The sequence below is a fragment of the Salvelinus alpinus genome, chromosome 18 (assembly GCF_045679555.1).
Source record: "Salvelinus alpinus chromosome 18, SLU_Salpinus.1, whole genome shotgun sequence".
In the NCBI taxonomy this organism is placed as follows: domain Eukaryota; kingdom Metazoa; phylum Chordata; class Actinopteri; order Salmoniformes; family Salmonidae; genus Salvelinus; species Salvelinus alpinus.
This window is the reverse complement of record NC_092103.1, coordinates 45017723-45038776: the sequence shown is the minus strand read 5'-3', so window position 1 is coordinate 45038776 and position 21054 is coordinate 45017723. Positions and strand designations below refer to the sequence as shown.

At 48.2% G+C, this 21054-nt stretch overlaps 1 protein-coding gene across 3 annotated transcripts in view; it reads right to left on the bottom strand.

Moving 5' to 3' along the window:
- The window catches only part of LOC139544403 (ras-specific guanine nucleotide-releasing factor RalGPS1), a 287070-nt gene that overhangs the window by 231624 nt on the left and 34392 nt on the right, over nt 1-21054 (bottom strand). The gene's annotated exons all lie outside the window — the stretch shown is intronic.

The following is a 21054-nucleotide window of genomic DNA, read 5'->3' as shown; positions in this document are numbered from 1 at the left end:
GTCCTGGTCTAAAGTAGTGCACTATCCTATGGGGTCCTGGTCTAAAGTAGTGCACTACCCTATGGGGTCCTGGTCTAAAGTAGTGCACTACCCTATGGGGCCCTGGTCTAAAGTAGTGCACTACCCTATGGGGTCCTGGTCTAAAGTAGTGTCACTACCCTATGGGTCCTGGTCTAAAGTAGTGCACTACCCTATGGGGTCCTGGTCTAAAGTAGTGCACTACCCTATGGGTCCTGGTCTAAAGTAGTGCACTACCCTATGGGGCTCTGGTCTAAAGTAGTGCCCTACCCTATGGGTCCTGGTCAAAAGTAGTGCACTACCCTATGGGCTCTGGTCTAAAGTAGTGCACTACCCTATGGGGCTCTGGTCTAAAGTAGTGCCCTACCCTATGGGTCCTGGTCAAAAGTAGTGCACTACCCTATGGGGCCCTGGTCTAAAGTAGTGCACTACCCTATGGGGTCCTGGTCAAAAGTAGTGCACCACCCTATGGGGTCCTGGTCAAAAGTAGTGCACTACCCTATGGGGCCCTGGTCTAAAGTAGTGCACTACCCTATGGGGCCCTGGTCAAAAGTAGTGCCCTACCCTATGGGGCTCTGGTCTAAAGTAGTGCACTATATAGGGAATAAGGTGCCATTTGATCAATTCTACCCTGTATAGTCTGATAGGTGGCAGCAATTCACAGATGATATTGATTGAGCATTTACACCACTGTGGCCCGGACATAATTCAATTAGAATACAAGGCGTCCAGGGATGTAAGTGACACAAGCATTTACCGTCAACAACAACAACAAAATCAGTGGAGCAACTGGGAAGACGTCTTTACGAAGTGGGTGTTACGAATAACGCATTGACTTTTTTTGCCAAGCGTTAGGTCTTGTCAGTCAAGTTTCTAAAAACAGCCATGTGTCCAGATGTCCTGATGTCACTCAGGAAAGAAGCTCAGTAGACATCCTCGCCACGACCAACATCGGCAACATCCCCGCCACGACCAACATCGGCAACATCCCCGCCACGACCAACATCGGCAACATCCCCGCCACGACCAACATCGGCAACATCCCCGCCACGACCAACATCGGCACAGATGAAAAAAGTAATTGAAAAGCTTTGCCCTACCTACGCCCTAACCCCAAGGTAGATCAGAGAGGACCGGGTACCTACACCTTAATCACAAGGTAGATCAGAGAGGACCTGGTACCTACGCCCCAACCCCAAGGTAGATCAGAGAGGACCTGGTACCTACGCCCCAACCCCAAGGTAGATCAGAGAGGACCTGGTACCTACGCCCCAACCCCAAGGTAGATCAGAGAGGACCTGGTACCTACGCCCTAACCCCAAGGTAGGTCAGAGAGGACCTGGTACCTACGCCTTAACCCCAAGGTAGATCAGAGAGGACCGGGTACCTACACCTTAACCCCAAGGTAGATCAGAGAGGACCTGGTACCTACACCTTAACCCCAAGGTAGATCAGAGAGGACCTGGTACCTACGCCCTAACCACAAGGTAGATCAGAGAGGACCTGGTACCTACACCTTAACCCCAAGGTAGATCAGAGAGGACCTGGTACCTACGCCCTAACCACAAGGTAGATCAGAGAGGACCTGGTACCTACGCCCTAACCACAAGGTAGATCAGAGAGGACCTGGTACCTACACCCTAATCCCAAGGTAGATCAGAGAGGACCTGGTACCTACGCCCTAACCCCAAGGTAGATCAGAGAGGACCTGGTACCTACGCCCTAACCACAAGGTAGATCAGAGAGGACCTGGTACCTACACCTTAACCCCAAGGTAGATCAGAGAGGACCTGGTACCTACGCCCTAACCACAAGGTAGATCAGAGAGGACCTGGTACCTACACCTTAACCCCAAGGTAGATCAGAGAGGACCTGGTACCTACGCCCTAACCACAAGGTAGATCAGAGAGGACTGGAGGTAAGCAGTGCTACCTCTATATTGCACTCTGATACACCGTGTTGAATGTAATGTATTGCTTATACCTATCTAATCCTCTAAGACAGTGGTTATCCAACTACACCTCGAGGTCAGCTAGACGTTCCACCTCAGTGCCTTCATTCTGTAATTCAGTGGTTCTCAAACCTCACCTCGAGGTCCCCTAGACGTTCCATCTCAGTGCCTTCATTCTGTAATTCAGTGGTCCTCAAACCTCACCTCGAGGTCCCCTAGACGTTCCATCTCAGTGCCTTCATTCTGTAATTCAGTGGTTCTCAAACCTCACCTCGAGGTCACCTAGACCTTCCACCTCAGTGCCTTCATTCTGTAATTCAGTGGTCCTCAAACCTCACCTCGAGGTCCCCTAGACGTTCCACCTCAGTGCCTTCATTCTGTAATTCAGTGGTCCTCAAACCTCACCGTCCCCTAGACGTTCCATCTCAGTGCCTTCATTCTGTAATTCAGTGGTCCTCAAACCTCACCTCGAGGTCACCTAGACCTTCCACCTCAGTGCCTTCATTCTGTAATTCAGTGGTCCTCAAACCTCACCGTCCCCTAGACGTTCCATCTCAGTGCCTTCATTCTGTAATTCAGTGGTCCTCAAACCTCACCTCACCGTCACCTAGACCTTCCACCTCAGTGCCTTCATTCTGTAATTCAGTGGTCCTCAAACCTCACCTCGAGGTCCCCTAGACGTTCCATCTCAGTGCCTTCATTCTTTAATTCAGAGGTCCTCAGACATCTTGTAACATTAACCAGTAGAGGGCAGCATACCTATCTTTACTGGTTGTGGTCACGCACCACTGGAGCAAAAGGCTGAGATTGCAAACTGCCACGGTTTCTCTTCATTTGCTTTGCCCTACTTCTCTCCAGCAGCAAACAGAAGACTCTTAATATAACTTTAACCAGGGAAGCCCCACTGGCTGGCTGGTGTAGTGGTGGTCATCTGAGAGGAAGGAGGCACTTCTGCAGTAATGTTTCCACCTCCATAAGATGCATCAAGACGTTCTCCATCACTAATCTATGAAGGTGGGGTTGAGAGAGAGAGAGAGAGAGATGGGGGGGAGAGAGAGAGAGATGGGGGAGAGAGAGATGGGGGAGAGAGAGAGAGAGGGAAATGGGGGAGAGAGAGGGAGATGGGGAGAGAGAGGGAAATGGGGGAGAGAGAGGGAGAGGGAAATGGGGAGAGAGAGATGGGGGAGAGATAGCGCTACAGACATGCTCAGAGTGAGCTCCTGATTTATTTCTCTTTTTGGTTTTTAAAATGAGACGGATTCAAATCTAAAAAGAAATGAAATAATGAACAACAACTCTATTCAATGAGAATAGAAATGTTAAAAATGAAGTGGTTTTGACTCTTCCTAGCTAGCGACACAACAAAAACCTAGCCATCAAGCTAACCAGCGAGTCAGAAAAATTGAGCAAGAACAAAGCTAGCAAGGGGAGTAAATACAACTACATTAAATGACCAAATTGAGTGAGTAAACCAAAAATCAGCATTAACTCTAAACATATCTTCAGTCTTTTTGCTGGTTTCTTAGCTAAGTTAGAGATAGTTGTGGGGAGTCGACTCGCATTTCTGGGTGTCAAACTTCGATTTCGCTAGAAATAGACTCCCCGACTCCTAAGATTCAGTATTTTTTTCAACAGAGGAAACCATTAGCCTAGTCTACTTCGAGAACAGAAAGAGCGAGCTAGCGATGGGGAGAGAGAGAGCGAGCGAGATGGAAGGGGCACAGCCAGGCATGACAGTGTTGTGCTGAAAATCTCCGACTTGCTAGTTGAGATTTCTGCTCTTCACTCCGTTGTCAGTTTAGCCTACATTTCACTGATCTTAGTAGCAGAAAGCAATTTTTATTTGTGTCCTTCAAAGCAGCTGTCAATGATCACAATAGGCTTGTGCATGACACAAGTAATTTTTCCAACAATTGTTTACAGACAGATTATTTCACTGTATCACAATTCCAGTGGGTCAGAAGTTTACATACACTAAGTTGACTGTGCCTTTAAACAGCTTGGAAAATTCCAGAAAATGATGTCATGGCTTTAGAAGCTTCTGATAGGCTAATTGACATCATTTGAGTCAATGAGTCAATTGGAGGTGTACCTGTGGTGTACCTGTGGATGTAAACACTCACTTCCGGGTTGGAGCGAGTAGTCGCATTTCGCTTCGCTCCACAGGTAGTATTACATTTCATTTCATTACAGTACAACGGTTTGATTTGTTTGATCTTAGCAATTTTTTCTTAGCTAGCTACATAGCCGTCTTTGTATCAAAGATAATTGTGTAGTTTAGAGTAATTATCGAGGTTAGCTAGCCGCCTATTTTCGTCCTTCTAACGTAGTCAACACTGCTAGCTAGCCAGCTAGCTAACTTCTACCGAATAGCAGCACTGTAGGAACTATTACATTACAACGGAACGACTTGATTAGTGTAGTGTTAGCTAGCTACATAGTTGTCTTTGCTGTCTTTGTATCTAAGATAATTGTGTAGTTTAGAGTAATTATCGAGTAATTATCGAGGTTAGCTAGCGCCGCCGTTAGCTAGCGCCGCCGTTCTCCTACCTAGTCAACACTGCTAGCAACACTGCTAGCTAGCCAGCTAGCCAACTATCATTTTAGTCAATAAGATTTTTTGCAACGTAAGCTTAACTTTCTGAACATTTGAGACGTGTAGTCCACTTGTCATTCCAATCTCCTTTGCATTAGCGTAGCCTCTTCTGTAGCCTGTCAACTATGTCTGTCTATCCCTCTTCTCTCCTCTCTGCACAGACCATACAAACGCTTCACACCGCGTGGCCGCTGCCACTCTAACCTGGTGGTCCCAGCGCGCACGACCCACGTGGAGTTCCAGGTCTCCGGCAGCCTCTGGAACTGCCGATCTGCGGCCAACAAGGCAGAGTTCATCTCAGCCTATGCTTCCCTCCAGTCCCTCGACTTCTTGGCACTGACGGAAACATGGATTACCACAGATAACACTGCTACTCCTACTGCTCTCTCCTCGTCTGCCCACGTGTTCTCGCACACCCCGAGAGCTTCTGGTCAGCGGGGTGGTGGCACTGGGATCCTCATCTCTCCCAAGTGGACATTCTCTCTTTCTCCCCTGACCCATCTGTCTATCGCCTCCTTTGAATTCCATGCTGTCACAGTTACCAGCCCTTTCAAGCTTAACATCCTTATCATTTATCGCCCTCCAGGTTCCCTTGGAGAGTTCATCAATGAGCTTGACGCCTTGATAAGTTCCTTTCCTGAGGATGGCTCACCTCTCACAGTTCTGGGTGACTTTAACCTCCCCACGTCTACCTTTGACTCATTCCTCTCTGCCTCCTTCTTTCCACTCCTCTCCTCTTTTGACCTCACCCTCTCACCTCCCCCCCCTACTCACAAGGCAGGCAATACGCTTGACCTCATCTTTACTAGATGCTGTTCTTCCACTAATCTCATTGCAACTCCCCTCCAAGTCTCCGACCACTACCTTGCATCCTTCTCCCTCTCGCTCTCATCCAACACTTCCCACACTGCCCCCACTCGGATGGTATCGCGCCGTCCCAACCTTCGCTCTCTCTCCCCCGCTACTCTCTCCTCTTCCATCCTATCATCTCTTCCCTCTGCTCAAACCTTCTCCAACCTATCTCCTGATTCTGCCTCCTCAACCCTCCTCTCCTCCCTTTCTGCATCCTTTGACTCTCTATGTCCCCTATCCTCCAGGCCGGCTCGGTCCTCCCCTCCTGCTCCGTGGCTCGACGACTCATTGCGAGCTCACAGAACCGGGCTCCGGGCAGCCGAGCGGAAATGGAGGAAAACTCGCCTCCCTGCGGACCTGGCATCCTTTCACTCCCTCCTCTCTACATTCTCCTCTTCTGTCTCTGCTGCTAAAGCCACTTTCTACCACTCTAAATTCCAAGCATCTGCCTCTAACCCTAGGAAGCTCTTTGCCACCTTCTCCTCCCTCCTGAATCCTCCTCCTCCTCCCCCTCCCTCCCTCTCTGCGGATGACTTCGTCAACCATTTTGAAAAGAAGATCGACGACATCCGATCCTCGTTTGCTAAGTCAAACGACACCGCTGGTTCTGCTCACACTGCCCTACCCTGTGCTTTGACCTCTTTCTCCCCTCTCTCTCCAGATTAAATCTCGCGTCTTGTGACGGCCGGCCGCCCAACAACCTGCCCGCTTGACCCTATCCCCTCCTCTCTTCTCCAGACCATTTCCGGAGACCTTCTCCCTTACCTCACCTCGCTCATCAACTCATCCTTGACCGCTGGCTACGTCCCTTCCGTCTTCAAGAGAGCGAGAGTTGCACCCCTTCTGAAAAAACCTACACTCGATCCCTCCGATGTCAACAACTACAGACCAGTATCCCTTCTTTCTTTTCTCTCCAAAACTCTTGAACGTACCGTCCTTGGCCAGCTCTCCTGCTATCTCTCTCAGAATGACCTTCTTGATCCAAATCAGTCAGGTCAAGACTAGTCATTCAACTGAGACTGCTCTTCTCTGTGTCACGGAGGCGCTCCGCACTGCTAAAGCTAACTCTCTCTCCTCTGCTCTCATCCTTCTAGACATATCGGCTGCCTTTGATACTGTGAACCATCAGATCCTCCTCTCCACCCTCTCCGAGCTGGGCATCTCCGGCGCGGCCCACGCTTGGATTGCGTCCTACCTGACAGGTCGCTCCTACCAGGTGGCGTGGCGAGAATCTGTCTCCGCACCACGTGCTCTCACCACTGGTGTCCCCCAGGGCTCTGTTCTAGGCCCTCTCCTATTCTCGCTATACACCAAGTCACTTGGCTCTGTCATATCCTCACATGGTCTCTCCTATCATTGCTATGCAGACGACACACAATTAATCTTCTCCTTTCCCCCTTCTGATAACCAGGTGGCGAATCGCATCTCTGCATGTCTGGCAGACATATCGGTGTGGATGACGGATCACCACCTCAAGCTGAACCTCGGCAAGACAGAGCTGCTCTTCCTCCCGGGGAAGGACTGCCCGTTCCATGATCTCGCCATCACGGTTGACAACTCCATTGTGTCCTCCTCCCAGAGTGCTAAGAACCTTGGCGTGATCCTGGACAACACCCTGTCGTTCTCAACTAACATCAAGGCGGTGACCCGTTCCTGTAGGTTCATGCTCTACAACATTCGCAGAGTACGACCCTGCCTCACACAGGAAGCGGCGCAGGTCCTAATCCAGGCACTTGTCATCTCCCGTCTGGATTACTGCAACTCGCTGTTGGCTGGGCTCCCTGCCTGTGCCATTAAACCCCTACAACTCATCCAGAACGCCGCAGCCCGTCTGGTGTTCAACCTTCCCAAGTTCTCTCACGTCACCCCGCTCCTCCGCTCTCTCCACTGGCTTCCAGTTGAAGCTCGCATCCGCTACAAGACCATGGTGCTTGCCTACGGAGCTGTGAGGGGAACGGCACCTCCGTACCTTCAGGCTCTGATCAGGCCCTACACCCAAACAAGGGCACTGCATTCATCCACCTCTGGCCTGCTCGCCGCCTTCCTCTGAGGAAGTACAGTTCCCGCTCAGCCCAGTCAAAACTGTTCGCTGCTCTGGCACCCCAATGGTGGAACAAACTCCCTCACGACGCCAGGTCAGCGGAGTCAATCACCACCTTCCGGAGACACCTGAAACCCCACCTCTTTAAGGAATACCTAGGATAGGATAAAGTAATCCCTCTAATCCCCCCCCCCCCTTAAAAGAGTTAGATGCACTATTGTAAAGTGGTTGTTCCACTGGATATCATAAGGTGAATGCACCAATTTGTAAGTCGCTCTGGATAAGAGCGTCTGCTAAATGACTTAAATGTAAATGTAATGTATTTCAAGGCCTACCTTCAAACTCAGTGCCTCTGCTAATAGCATGGGAAAAATCAAAAGAAATCAGCCAAGACCTCCAAATTGGAGACCTCCACAAGTCTGGTTCATCCTTGGGAGCAATTTCCAAACGTCTGAAGGTACCACGTTCATCTGTACAAACAATAGTACGCAAGTATAAACACCATGGGACCACGCAGCCGTCATACCACTCAGGAAGGAGACGCGTTCTGTCTCCTAGAGATGAACGTACTTTGGGCGAAAAGTGCAAATCAATACCAGAACAGCAGCAAAGGACATGGTGAAGATGCTGGAGAAAACAGGTACAAAAGTATCTATATTCACAGTAAAACGAGTCCTATATTGACATTACCTGAAAGGCCGCTCAGCAAGGAAAAAGCCACTGCTCCAATACCAACATAAAAAAAGCCAGACTACGGTTTGCAACTGCACATGGGGACAAAGATTGTACTTTTTGGAGAAATGTCCTCTGGTCTGATGAAACAAAAATAGAACTGTTTGGCCATAATGACCATCGTTATGTTTGGAGGAAAAAGGGGAACGCTTGCAAGCTGAAGAACACCATCCAAAACGTGAAGCACAGGGGTGGCAGCATCATGTTGTGGGGGTGCTTTGCTGCAGGAGGGACTCGTGCACTTCACAAAACAGATGGCATCATGAGGGTGAAAAATTATGTGGTTATCTTGAAGCAACATCAAGACATCAGTCAGGAAGTTAAAGCTTGGTCGCAAATGGGTCTTTCAAAAGGACAATGGCAAAATGGCATAAGGAGAACAAAGTCAAGGTATTGGAGTGGCCATCACAAAGCCCTGACATCAATCATATAGAAAATTTGTGGGCAGAACTGAATAAGCGTGTGCGAGCAAGGAGGCCTACAAACCTGACTCAGTTACACCAGCTCTGTCAGGAGGAATGGGTCAAAATTCACCCAACTTATTGTGGGAAGCTTGTGGAAGGCTACCCAAAATGTTTGACCCAGGTTAAACAATTTAAAGGCAATGCTACAAAATACTAATTGAGTGTATGTAAACTTCTAACCCACTGGGAATGTGATGAAAGAAATAAAAGCTGAAATAAATCATTATTCTGACATTTCACATTCTTAAAATAAAGTGGTGATCCTAACTGACCTAAGACAGAGAATTTTTAAATGGCCTTGCCGAAATCCCCCCCCCCCCCCTTCTAATTTCCTTAATTTTGTCAGTCAAATACTTTCTATAGAACAAACTTCAGGATAGGCAACATAAATTAATTATTCATGTATGCGTGTTGTATTAAACATAGAGGGAGTAAAACGTAGGCAAGCAATAAACATTTCAGAACAACTACTAGTCGAATAAGACATGGGACAGATGACGAATTTTGTTGTTATTAGGAAGGACGTCTACCATGGATCACTAAAATAATGATTATTTTATCATCAATTTAAATAGTGTAACGACCCTGGGTTTATAAGCGCGGAAATCGACTCTGCCGCACGAGCATGCTTTTGCTGCACAGTCGATAGCGCGCCGGACTTCGGGCTAGAAGGTCGAGGGTTCGAGACCTGCTCCCTGCTGTTTCGTTACAATATTATGGGGAGACCAAAACATTTGGCAACCTAGCACGAGTTATGCGTGTAGCCTCTAATCGTCTAGACAGACATATATTCACGCCTACAATAAAAACCTCCACGCTTCGGTCATATGAGTCAATTCAATTTGAAAAAAAAAAATGTAATTACAGGGGGCAGTTTTGAAAAAACCAAGCACATGCTTGGATAATATTTACAAAACCAACGTCTCTAGCAATACCAGTCCGAATAGGGCTATGACATGACACATAATAGGCGTATCAGCGTGGAGTGCGCCGCATCACCCCATGGGATCCTTCAAGGCTGTACACAGCAGAAATATCACTGAAATATTATAGTTGCTGTACACCACCTTCTGTATTGAAACAAAAACAGGCCTTTTATAGGCTAAATGGATGAGCAAATGGCATCATGCAGCATCATGCTCGTGTCAGCCGTCTAGAACGCGAATGTAATCTTCCTAATAGGACTATACAATAACGGAGGTGGTGTGTACCGTGTGTGCGCGCATCCGTTTCAGTGTGTTTTGGGAGTCGAGCAAGAGTCGACTCCTACGACTCTAAGCACAGGAGTCGGGGTCGTGCACTACTAGTTAGAACTAACTAGCGGTATGCAAACAAAAATGGTTGCCATGGCAACGGTGCGGCAGAAGAACAGCGCAGCAGCAGAGCCCACCGGAACCATGCCCCCCCCCCCCCCCTTTGCGTCGAGTCCATCCTCTACCATCCACAGGCCAGAAATGACAACGAGGAAAGCTTTTTAAAACAGAAGCTACAAAAGGAGGCCAGAAACACTTTTAGCAGATCTCTACAAAATCAGTGATGTGAGTAATCTCATCTTTCTCATTGACCAGCCAAATGCATGGCGCTCAGCAGTCTGCTCTCACTACCCATCCATAAAGAATGAGGGAATCTGTAACACAGGATTCTCCAACTGGAAATATCACTTGTTTGAAACAGACTTTCAGACCATTAAGGAGAGAGCAGAGAGAGAGCGCGAGAGAGCGAGAGAGAGAGAGAGAGCGCGAGAGAGAGACCCTCCCCCAGAGAGACCCCCCCTCACCACCATGGCTGCCACGAGGGAGGAGTTCACCAAACTGGAAGGGGAGGTGGTCCTGCTCAGGGACAGCGTGAGCAAACAGCAACCAGACAACCACACCTTAAGAGGAGTTCCTAACCAAGGTGCGGACAGAGCAGGACAGCGGTCCAGCAAGAGAGAGCTGGCTAACAACGGAGGTGAGAGATCTACAAAGACAGGGAGAGCAGTAATAACAAGATGACCACACTAAGAGAGGAGCTGCAGGGGCGAGGGAACAGGCTGCAGGAGAGAGAGAGAGAGAGAGAGAGAGAGAGAACAGGCTGCAGGACCTCAACCCAGAGTCTCTCAGAACCTTCAATCAGCCCATTAACACCTCTCTCAGACCACAGTAAATCTGAGGAGGGCAGAACCAAACCATGAAGCATCGTAGAATTGGCAACAAGCCTTTCTAGGGGACGTGGCATGAAACAGAGCTGCCCAATAAGTCCAACACCATTTAACATCTACATTAATGAATTGGCCACAAACATTAGAAGAATCTGCAGCACCTGGTCTCACCTTACACAACACTGAAATCAATTGTCTGCTGTACGCAGATGACCTGGTACTGCTGTCTCCCACCAAAGAGGGTCTGCTGTAGACAGATGACCTGGTGCTGCTGTCTCCCACTAAGGAGGGTCTGCTGTAGACAGATGACCTGGTGCTGCTGTCTCCCTTTAAGGAGGGTCTGCTGTAGACAGATGACCTGGTGCTGCTGTCTCCCACTAAGGAGGGTCTGCTGTAGACAGATGACCTGGTGCTGCTGTCTCCCACTAAGGAGGGTCTGCTGTAGACAGATGACCTGGTGCTGCTGTCTCCCACTAAGGAGGGTCTGCTGTAGACAGATGACCTGGTGCTGCTGTCTCCCACTAAGGAGGGTCTGCTGTAGACAGATGACCTGGTGCTGCTGTCTCCCACTAAGGAGGGTCTGCTGTAGACAGATGACCTGGTGCTGCTGTCTCCCACTAAGGAGGGTCTGCTGTATGCAGATGACCTGGTGCTGCTGTCTCCCACTAAGGAGGGTCTGCTGTACGCAGATGACCTGGTGCTGCTGTCTCCCACTAAAGAGGGTCTGCTGTAGACAGATGACCTGGTGCTGCTGTCTCCCACTAAGGAGGGTCTGCTGTACGCAGATGACCTGGTGCTGCTGTCTCCCACTAAGGAGGGTCTGCTGTAGACAGATGACCTGGTGCTGCTGTCTCCCACTAAGGAGGGTCTGCTGTACGCAGATGACCTGGTGCTGCTGTCTCCCACTAAAGAGGGTCTGCTGTAGACAGATGACCTGGTGCTGCTGTCTCCCACTAAGGAGGGTCTGCTGTATGCAGATGACCTGGTGCTGCTGTCTCCCACTAAGGAGGGTCTGCTGTAGACAGATGACCTGGTGCTGCTGTCTCCCACCAAAGAGGGTCTGCTGTAGACAGATGACCTGGTGCTGCTGTCTCCCACTAAGGAGGGTCTGCTGTAGACAGATGACCTGGTGCTGCTGTCTCCCACTAAGGAGGGTCTGCTGTAGACAGATGACCTGGTGCTGCTGTCTCCCACTAAGGAGGGTCTGCTGTACGCAGATGACCTGGTGCTGCTGTCTCCCACTAAGGAGGGTCTGCTGTAGACAGATGACCTGGTGCTGCTGTCTCCCACTAAGGAGGGTCTGCTGTCTCCCACTAAGGAGGGTCTGCTGTAGACAGATGACCTGGTGCTGCTGTCTCCCACTAAGGAGGGTCTGCTGTACACAGATGACCTGGTGCTGCTGTCTCCCACTAAGGAGGGTCTGCTGTAGACAGATGACCTGGTGCTGCTGTCTCCCACTAAGGAGGGTCTGCTGTAGACAGATGACCTGGTGCTGCTGTCTCCCACTAAGGAGGGTCTGCTGTAGACAGATGACCTGGTGCTGCTGTCTCCCACTAAGGAGGGTCTGCTGTACGCAGATGACCTGGTGCTGCTGTCTCCCACTAAGGAGGGTCTGCTGTACGCAGATGACCTGGTGCTGCTGTCTCCCACTAAGGAGGGTCTACTATAGACAGATGACCTGGTGCTGCTGTCTCCCACTAAGGAGGGTCTGCTGTAGACAGATGACCTGGTGCTGCTGTCTCCCACTAAGGAGGGTCTGCTGTACGCAGATGACCTGGTGCTACTGTCTCCCACCAAAGAGGGTCTGCTGTACACAGATGACCTGGTGCTGCTGTCTCCCACTAAGGAGGGTCTGCTGTACGCAGATGACCTGGTGCTACCGTCTCCCACCAAAGAGGGTCTGCTGTACACAGATGACCTGGTGCTGCTGTCTCCCACCAAAGAGGGTCTGCTGTACGCAGATGACCTGGTGCTGCTGTCTCCCACTAAAGAGTTACAGCAGCACCTAGAACATCTGTACAGGTTCTGTCAGAACTGGGCTCTGACATTTAACCAAAAAAAAACAGAATATAGTGATATTCCTAAAAGAGGTCCGGAAAATCAGGGTCACAAATTACACAAAATAAATTCTATATGGACACTACACGTATCTAGGACTGAATATCAGCAACACAGGTAGCTTTCACATGGCTGTGAACGAGCTGAGCAACAAAGCAAGAAGAGCATTCTACGCCATTAAAAAGGAATTCCAATTAGAATCTGGCTCAAACATGTTCAATCAGTTATAGAACCAATTGCTTTATATGGCAGTGAAGTATGGGTTCCGCTCTCTAATCATGAATTTACCAAATGGGACAAACATCCAATCAAAATACAGTATGCAGAGTTTTGCAAGAGCGTATTGCATAAATTAATGAATTCAATTTTATTTTCATGTCAAATCACCAATTGGCAACCCAAGGAATTCATTTACACAAACATCACTATAGTAATTAAATGATCATTCTTCTGTCGACGTTGCAAGTGCAAAGAAACACAAAATAGAGCATGTAGAGCAGAATTGGGTCAACACCACCTCCTTATTCAAATTGAAAAAAAGAGAGACATAACATTCTACAACTATTTGAAAAACAAGCAACCTCAAAACATTAATCACACAGCCTTTCAATGTCAAGAGATGAAACAAGAGAAGAGTCCCCTCAGCCAGATGGTTCTGAGGCTCAGTTCACTAACCCAAACCAACCCCTAGAGCCTCAAGACAGCAGTCAGAAAATCTGGCCTAACCAAATTAATGAAGAAAAATGGAGAGAGTGCACGACGGGGAGATGGGGCGAGAGTGCACGACGGGGAGACGGGGCGAGAGTGCACGACGGGGAGATGGGGCGAGAGTGCACGACGGGGAGACGGGGCGAGAGTGCACGACGGGGAGACGGGGCGAGAGTGCACGACGGGGAGACGGGGCGAGAGTGCACGACGGGGAGACGGGGCGAGAGTGCACGACGGGGAGAGAGTGCGCGACGGGGAGACGGGGCGAGAGTGCGCGGACGGGGAGAGACGGGCAACGAGGAGAGCGCGCGCGACGGCGGGGAGAGCGCGCGACGGCGCACGACGCGCAGAGAAAGCGCACGACGCCGAGAAAGCGCACGACGGGGCGAGAAAGCGCACGACGGGGCGAGAAAGCGCACGACGGGGCGAGATGCGGAGAGCGCGAAGGGGAGAGAGAGCGAAGGGGAGACACACAGAGAGCTATGGGGAACCGAAGTGTTACTGTAGTACACTACCTACCTGAGAAATGTATCGAGATTTGGGTCTATACACTTCAGTAATATGTGTATACAGGTGTATCTCTGATAAGTGCGTAAATACAGTCTGACAGAACACAACACACACATTACAACGACTCCACACTTCACCACCAACCAGAACACATCCGATGTTGAACGTGCCTCAGCTTAACCAACCACACCTGTCAGAAACAACGGTGCTGAATGCTTCACCATTTTGTTGGGAGGCAGATCAGAAATCACTTGCGTCACAGCATAGCCCACATTAATTTCCCCCTCGTCACTGTTCACCCCCCCCTCAATAGCACAAACAGCTTTGGTAAGTCTGAGGAGTCTGAAGGGTTGTTTAAAGAGGGGGACAGGAGAGTAACATAATACTGCAGCTCTTGTCATAATCAGGTCTGAGGGGGGGGGGGGGGGGGTGGACCATCTGGGGGTGAGCGCCAAGTGTGAAAGCTATTGGAGGGGGTTGTCATGGCAATGCAGATCTTTTTTTTTTTGCCTCCCTTTCATCTGTTAGTCCAAAGTGCTAGTCTGAGTAGTTAGCAGAGAGCGAGAAATAGAGACCGACCATTTGTCTTGTGCATTACACGTCGTCTTGTGCATTACACAAGACAAATGGGTAAATAACCTGAGCGAAATAGAGGCTGGTGTTTCTTAGCAAAGGACCCAACGGTGCATATGGAACCGTAAGACACCATGACGTGTAGCCCAAACAACAACAACATTTAAAACAAACAATTTCAAAGATTTTACTGAGTTACAGTTCATGTAAGTAAATCAGTCAATTTGAATAAATTGATTAGGCCCTAATCTATGGATTTCACATGACTGGGAATACAGATATGCATCTGTTGATCACAAATACCTACAAATTTAAGTAGGGCCGTGGATCAGAAATCCAGTCAGTATCTGGTGTGACCAACATTTGCCTCATCCAGTGTGACATCTCCTTCACATAGAGTTGATCAGGCTGTTGATTGTGGAATGTTGTCCCACTCCTCTTCAAATGACTGTGCAAAGTTGCTGGATTTTGGCTTGAACTGGAACACGCCGTTGTACACGTCAATCCAGAGCATCCCAAACATGCTCAATGGGTGACATGTATGGTGAGTATGCAGACCATGGAAGAACTAGGACATTTTCAGATTCCAGGAATTGTGTACAAGTCCTTGCGACATGGGGCCGTGCATTATCATGCTGAAACACGAGGTGATGGTGGCAGATGAATGGCACGACAATGGGCCTCAGGATATAGTCACGGTATCTCTGTGCATTCAAATTGCCATCGATAAAATGCAATTGTGTTCGTTGTCCGTAGCTTATGCCTGCCCATACCATAACCCCACCTCCACCATGGGGCACTCTGTTCACGTCAGCAAACCGGTCACCCACAAGACGCCATACACGCCGTCTGCCCGGTACAGTTGAAACCATGATTCATCCTGGGAAGAGCAGTCGAATCAAAACCCTGTTGAGGACGACAAGCATGCAGATGCGCTTCCCTGAGATGGTTTCTGCAGAAATGTTGGTTGTGCAAACCCAGTTTCATCAGCTGTCCGGGTGGCTCGTCTCAGACCGCCCCGCAGGTAAAGAAGCAGGATGTGGAGGTCCTGGGCTGGCGTGATTAGATGTTTGAGAAAAAAAATTGATAGAAATAAGCTTTTTGTGTGTATGGAACATTTATGGGACCTTTTATTTCAGCTCATGAAACATTGGACCAACATTTTACATGTTGCGTTTAGATTTTTGTTCAGTGTTGTTAAGAGACTGAGGGGGAAGAGAGGATGGTAAGGTCATAAAAAAGTCAGATCAAATATTGATGCCACCAGCTTTCCCCAGTCGTATGACAAACCCTGCCACCTACTGTGTGTTGTTTTGTGTGTCTCACACACACACCACACACACACACACACACACACACGCGCGCGCAGGAAAGCAGACCGTCTGAGTCGTCACTGCGGGATACAGGAGGGCTAGAGCCCTTTGTGTGACGACAGTTTACGCACACACGTACAGACTAAGGTAGTGGTATTCAAAGTTGAGGTCGGGAGGGAACTGCAGTGGGGTCACCAAAATGTAATAATAAATAAATGGTGGGGGGGGGAACAAAAAATAAAAAGCACAGATTGTATGACACAAACATTTTTGAGAAAGATAATTTGAAATAATTTTATTGATATGCATTTATTGGCTTCTTCTCATGTTGATGAGATAAAAATTCAATAAATTTAAGATTATTTGATGTAAAAATAAAAATGTACCGATTTGAAGGTTGTGTCAGTAGATTCGGGTGGGGGGGGGGGGGTGGGGGGTCCCTGCTGAAAAGGTTTAAATACCCCTGGTCTGGTATAAGGGGTCACACAGACACACTAAAAAATATAGTATATTGATCTGTGGAGCAACCAAGGCGGCTTGTTGATGTCCAAACACCCTTGTGGATCTGGTCATAACCTGGACCTCCCACACACTGGTCCCATATAGCCCGCATACAGTACAAAGGTCAGTGTGGATCCTCTATACAAGCCTACTCGGAAACAATGAGACTCACAGCGAGGCCTATAAAATACACACAACTCATGAAATATTAGTGATGTTGATGAAACACAGAGACATAAAAGCAGACATGCTAATTAAATCCTTCAGACGTCCCTGCCCTCGAGAGGATAGCCGTGTGTGTCGTTACGGTGACGGGTAACCGTGGAAACACTGATGACGTCACGAGGAGGGTGAAATGAAAGGGTCCCCTTTCTGGTAATGAAGCTCGGCATAGTGAGTGTGAGTGTGTGTGTGTGTGTGTGATTGTGTGCCAAATGGCACCTTATTCCCTTTATAGTGCACTACTTTCGACCAGGTTGACCAAACGTAGTCCTCTATAAAGGAATAGGGAGCCATTTGGGACTAGGTTACACCCCTCTCGGTCTTCCACAGGGGGGCACCCATATGAGCGAGAGTGAGTGAAGGCAATGTCTGCGACATCAAAGGGCCTACATTCATGTTGTATTACCAAAGGGCCTACGTTCATGTTGTATTACCAAAGGGCCTACATTCATGTTGTATTACCAAAGGGCCTCCATTCATGTTGTATTACCAAAGGGCCTACATTCATGTTGTATTACCAAAGGGCCTACATTCATGTTGTATTACCAAAGGGCCTACGTTCATGTTGTATTACCAAAGGGCCTACATTCATGTTGTATTACCAAAGGGCCTACATTCATGTTGTATTACCAAAGGGCCTACGTTCATGTTGTATTACCAAAGGGCCTACGTTCATGTTGTATTACCAAAGGGCCTACATTCATGTTGTATTACCAAAGGGTCTACATTCATGTTGTATTACCAAAGGCCTGTTTTACAACATGTTATACAATACATTTAACAGAGTCTGGCATTCAGTATGAAACATGTCTAATTGTAACAGTATAACTTTAAACTGTCCCCTCGCCCCGACCCGGGCGCGAACCAGGGACCCTCTGCACACATCAACAACGGTCGCCCACAAAGCATCGTTACCCATCACTCCACAAAGGCCACGGCCCTTGCAGAGCAAGGGGAAACCCTACTTCAAGTCTCATAGCAAGTGACGTAACCGATTGAAACGCTATTAGCGCGTACCCGCTAACTAGCTAGCCATTTCACATCTGTTACATAATCAGAATGGATAATTAGAAGTATCAATGAGTCAACTTATTCAAATGAATGAACGATTACAACAGTATTGTTACCATGTAGACCTGTGTATGTTAAAGGTACGAATCAGGACTCCCACAGTTGCTAGTAAAGCCTTGTGTATGTTTCTATAAGGTCAGAATCAGGACTTAAGCCCTCAACACAGAGGCTCTCGAACCATGAAGATGCTATTGTTCAACTGAAATAAAAACCTTAGAGCCATGTTCTCATATCTCTCCCCACCCATTGGTTCCTAAATGATGGCGTGTGTGGCAGGAGAGTCTTGTGTTTCCATGAGGCTGGCACAAACAGGGCCCGAGCTCAGAGGCCATGATTGTACACCTCCTCCAGCTGCACTGCAATTAGTGTCTCCACAGGAGCTAATAAGCGAGGGAGGAAAAAAAGATGGCTGGGGAAATCAGAGAGAGAAGACCGAAAGAAAGACATAAGAGCGAAAGTGAAAGCGAGTGGGGGGAAAAGAAAGAGCAAAATGTCTGAGTGGAGGATCGAAAGAGAGAAGTGAGAGCGTGAGAGAGCGTGACAGCGCTCTGCGAGAGAGCAGGGTGGAAAGAGTGATGGCTAGGGAAAGACCCGAGAGATGTCTGAAAGAGCAAGAAAGACACCGAGATAAGATCGAAAAGAGAGAAGTGAGAAAGAAAGCATATCAAAATGATAAAATTATTCTAGGACACTGACACAGAGTAGAGGTGTAAAGGATGTCAGCGGAGTGATCGAGAGATCGGGGGAGTAGGTTTTCAGACACCAAGCCATCATTTCAAATCCCCAGATCAGCCATTCTCAACAGGCCGGGGTCAAAAAGTTAAAATTGGGTTTTTCAACTTACTGTTGAGAGCTGTAATAGTAGAATGCACAAGGTGCAATTTCAAAATGTTCTAGCTAGTGTTTCAGCAGTTTTCCTTTTGTTAGGTCAGTCGCAATTACTATTGGGCAAAACGTAACCCAAAACAAAAACAAAACAAGCTGCAAGTGCATCACATGAACTTTGTAGTCACAAACTAGACGTCGTCATTGGCTGTTAGGAACATGAGACCAAACACTGAACTTTTATACCTTATGAATGTGAATGTCCAAATAAATGATGACTTTTGACATGGGGGGACTTCATCTTCCAAGATGGCATAGCAGTTCAGACGTTCTTTTTTTGTCCTCGTCTTGTCGTGTCCTGTATATATATATATTTACACCTTTCTTCGCATATCTTTATATATTTTATTATCCAAGAACTCAACTACAAAAGCTTTCCTGCAACCCGCCTCACAAATTACAAAAAAAAAGTATTATTTACCTCAAATCTGAAAATCCACAGTGGAAGCTAGCCAGAGGCTAGCCAGAGGCTAACCAGAAGCTAACTAGAAGCTAGCCAGTAGCTGATCTGAAGCTGCCTAGAAGTTAGCCGGTTTGCTGGCTAGCGTTGGTGTTTCAGCTGCCCACGTTTGTGGTCTTCAGCTATTCCTTTAGCTCGATAATCTATCGGCACTTTTGTGCAACGCGACTCGGACCGGAGCATACCGGGACTATTTTTCTCAGTGTCCCCGGATTTCAGCCGCAGGCTCTGGACGTTTGCACCTTGATTTCACAGCTAGCTAGCTGCAAACCGTGTGACTATTGGCTTACGTCGATCCCGGAGCAAACTTAAATTATTCCGGAGCTAGCCAGCTGAGGAGTTCCATCAGCCACTCCTGGGATACAGTCACCTATCCGGACCCTTTTTTTTTTTTTTTTTTTGCTGCAGATGCGGAGCCCCATCGGGCCTTCACGACTGACTGCCGACATTATCTGCCCGAGGGAGTTATCCAACTGGCACCTCCGTCGCAACGTTACCTGAACGCTCATCTGGGGCCCGCTAATCGTTAGCTGTCTTATCGGCTGCTATCTGAATAAGTATATCGGACAATTTTTCTTGGGTCACTATAACTATTTTGCCAATTGGATTGATCCCCTCTACCACACGGAACCCCACTAATCTACCGACGGAAACGCACGAGGTGTCTAAAAATAGACTTCCATCCTATGCTATCTTGCTACTGATAGCCATCTACCAGGCCAGCTGTCTGGATCGCCGTGACCCCAACCAACCTCTACTCACTGGACCCTTATGATCACTCGATTAAGCATGCCTCTCCTTAATGTAAATATGCCTTGTCCATTGCTGTTCTGGTTAGTGTTTATTGGCTTATTTCACTGTAGAGCCTCTAGCCCTGTTCACTATACCATATCCAACCTCTCAGTTCCACCACCCACATATGCGATGACATCACCTGGTTTCAATGATGTTTCTAGAGACAATATCTCTCTCATCATCACTCAATACCTAGGTTTACCTCCACTTTATTCACATCCTGCCATACCTTTGTCTGTACATTATTCCTTGAAGCTATTTTATCGCCCCCAGAAACTTCCTTTTACTCTCTGTTCTAGTCGTTCTAGACGACCAATTCTCATAGCTTTTAGCCGTACCCTTATCCTACTCCTCCTCTGTTCCTCTGGTGATGTAGAGGTGAACCCAGGCCCTGCAGTACCTAGCTCCACTCCTATTCCCCAGGCGCTCTCTTTTGATGACTTCTGTAACCGTAATAGCCTTGGTTTCATGCATGTTAACATTAGAAGCCTCCTCCCTAAGTTTGTTTTGTTCACTGCTTTAGCACACTCTGCCAACCCGGATGTTTTAGCCGTGTCTGAATCCTGGCTTAGGAAGACCACCAAAAATTCTGACATTTTCATCCCTAATTACAATATTTTCAGACAAGATAGAACGGCCAAAGGGGGCGGTGTTGCAATCTACTGCAAAGATTGCCTGCAGAGTTCTGTTTTACTATCCAGGTCTGTTCCCAAACAATTTGAACTTCTACTTTTAAAAATCCACCTCTCTAAAAACAAGTCTCTCACCGTTGCCGCCTGCTATAGACCACCCTCTGCCCCCAGCTGTGCTCTGGACACCATATGTGAACTGATTGCCCCCCATCTATCTTCAGAGCTCGTGCTGCTAGGCGACCTAAATTGGAACATGCTTAACACCCCAGCCATCCTACAATCTAAGCTTGATGCCCTCAATCTCACACAAATTATCAATGAACCTACCAGGTACCACCCCAATTCCGTAAACACGGGTACCCTCATAGATATCATCCTAACCAACTTGCCCTCCAAATACACCTCTGCTGTTTTCAACCAAGATCTCAGCGATCACTGCCTCATTGCCTGCATCCGTAATGGGTCAGCGGTCAAACGACCTCCACTCATCACTGTCAAACGCTCCCTGAAACACTTCAGCGAGCAGGCCTTT